This window comes from Galeopterus variegatus, unplaced genomic scaffold (genome assembly GCF_000696425.1).
Source record: "Galeopterus variegatus unplaced genomic scaffold, G_variegatus-3.0.2 Scaffold1999, whole genome shotgun sequence".
Lineage (NCBI taxonomy): Eukaryota > Metazoa > Chordata > Mammalia > Dermoptera > Cynocephalidae > Galeopterus > Galeopterus variegatus.
Window position 1 is genome coordinate 186372 of NW_007728110.1, and position 2607 is coordinate 188978.

A 2607-nucleotide genomic window follows, 5' to 3' on the forward strand; every position below is an offset into this window, starting at 1 on the left:
AGGCCGTACCACCGGCCTGGGGCGGGGGGGGGTCCTTTCCAAAGGCCAAAGGAATGGGCCTAAAAGCGCAGCGGCGGGACCAGATGTACCAAGTGTAAGGGGGTGGCGGGGTCCGCAGGTAACTCGGACGGCACCGTCCGTCTGCCTGGCCCGAGCGCGGGGCCGCTGTCCTCTCCGCCTCTGACCTCCTCCCCCCTGTCCGAGGGTGCCAGGCCCCGGCCCCGCCCTCAGGTTCGGAATCCCTGGAGCGTGCGGGTGCCGCCCTCGGCGCCGGGTGTGGACTGCGCGGGTAGCTTGGTCTGTGGGATCAGCTGTCCGTGATTTTGCTACTCCGTGACCCTGCCGATCGGTGTCCCCGCGGCTGCGGGCTGTAGGCCCGAGGGCCCCGACCGCCTTCTGAGTCCCCTCAGCAGACGCCTGCACTTGTTCGCTCCACGCTGTGCCAGGCCCCTTGGGGAATTTGCCATCCAAGAGCTGGGCAGGCCTCACGTCCCGGCAGGGGAGAGAAGACATTTGTGTGCGCATCTAACAACTTAAAAATAATATTCATATCATGTGTGTTTTAAAGAGCACTGAGAAAGCACAGTGAATTCCCTCATTCAATAAATATTTATTAAGCGCCTCCTAGATGCTAGGCACTGACCTAGGGGTTGGGGTGAAACAGCAAAACTAAAAAACCTGCCTTCATGGAAATTCTGTAATGCGGGGGAGAGAAAGATGATAATGAAGCAAATACGTGAAGTACGTATTGTGTATGGAGGAGAATGCAGATTAAGTAGGGCTGTCAAAAAAGTTCATGCCAAGAAAGTGACAACTGAGTAAAGAGGGAGGTGAAGGATGAACCATGTAGATATCTGGGGAAAAAATATTTACGGCAAAGGAAACAAGTACAAAGTTCCTGAGGAAGGAATGCAACTGTGTGTTCAAAGGAATGTCAAGGAGCGGGCAGTGTGGCTGGAGAGAGGAGGAGAAGAGGAGTGCCACATGCATAGGGCCTTTTGGTTGCTGGCTTTCCTTTTTAAGTGAGAAGCACAGAGGAAAGGTCAGGCAATGGCAGGAATGCAAGCGAGATAGGATGGTGGCTTGCACCAGGATGGAAGTAGTGTGGTCACGGACCTAGGGGGACATTTTGACAGTAGGGCCAGTAGGAAGTGCTGCTAGATGGGACATGAGTGCGAGAGAGCGAGTGAAGACAAGCCTGACTCCACTGAGGACAAGTGTGACTCCTAGGTTTCTGGCCTGATTAATTAGAAGGACGAGGAGCCACAGCCCGGATGGATAGGACCGAGGAGCAGCAGATTCAGGGGGAAGATGAGAGGTCTGTTTGGGCCATGTGAGATGCCTCTGAGACATCCTACAAATGTCAGGTGGGCAGCTGGATATAGGGACCCATGTCCAGGGGAGCAATTGGATGGGAGATATAAACTTGGGAGTCATCGGCATAAAGATGGTATTTGAAGCCGTGATCCAGGATGAAATCACCTAGGGAGTGAGTGTGGGCAGAGAAAAGAGCCAAGGTGTGCTAGGATGAAGTCAGAGAGACAGGAGGAGCGGCCATGGAGACAGGAGGAGAATCAGGTGTGGGTGTGTCCCAGAGCCCAGGGCAGGATGTGTGTTGGGGAGGAGGGTGGCAGCCATCTGGCAGGACTGAGGGCTGCCGGGCCATCAGAGAGCAGCAGGGAGGTCTTTGGGGACCGACCTTGGCAAGGGCAGTTTGGGGAAGCAGCAGAAGCAAGAGACTGAGGAAGCAGGTTTGAGGAAGAGCAGGAGACAGAAATCCGGGAGGGCATGTATGAACAACTGCTTTGAGGAGATTTGTTGTGAAAAATATAAATGAATAGGGAAATGGGGGAGAGGGATCAAAAGGGGGCTTTGTTTGCTGCTGCTTATTGTTATTATTTTTTTAATGCTTGCTAATCAGCTGATTTGGTTGCTACTTCTCATGTGGGAGAAACAAGCAAGTTTGTCAGCTGGTGGGGATGACCTAGGGGAGGAGGAAACGTGGGTGATGGCATAGGGCGGCCAATCCAATTTTCAGGGCCTTATGCTGCATCTCAGGAGGGGTACTTCTCACCCCCGTTTCTCGGATTTGAGTCACTTGCCCCAGGTCTGGCGAGCAGCAGGAGGGGGCTGAGTCCAGGACCTGCCCTCCCTTCCACCCTCGCCCCCCAGCACCCCATCAAGCTGCAAGTGCCCTAAGTGTTGGGAAGAAAGAGGAGGGTGGTTCTCTCACACTGGTGGGCTCACCCATTCATTTGCACTCTGCAGCAGAGGGTTTGGCATATTCCAGAAACAGGGGTGAGAGTGGCTGCCTCCAGATATTTGCTCTTTCCTCAGGCCTTCAAAAAGCTGGCTCCTTTTCAGATCCCCTTACCTGCTAGCCACAAAGAAAACCAAACCAACAAACAAAAAAACTGGCTCCTTGTATTTTGGGCCTCAGCTCAAGACACCTCAGAAAGTCCTTCCTGGGCACCTCAGCTAAAAGAACTTCCTCCAAGGACCTCCTCTGAAAGCCTCTCCACTGTACGAGTATTTCTTTCTTTCTTTTTGGTGGCTGGTAGCTATGGGGAGCCAAACCCTTGACCTTGGTCTTATAACACTACAATC

At 53.5% G+C, this 2607-nt stretch overlaps 1 protein-coding gene across 1 annotated transcript in view; it reads left to right on the forward strand.

Moving 5' to 3' along the window:
* Window positions 1-2607, forward strand: part of ARL2 (ADP-ribosylation factor-like 2) — a 9068-nt gene that overhangs the window by 1092 nt on the left and 5369 nt on the right. The gene's annotated exons all lie outside the window — the stretch shown is intronic.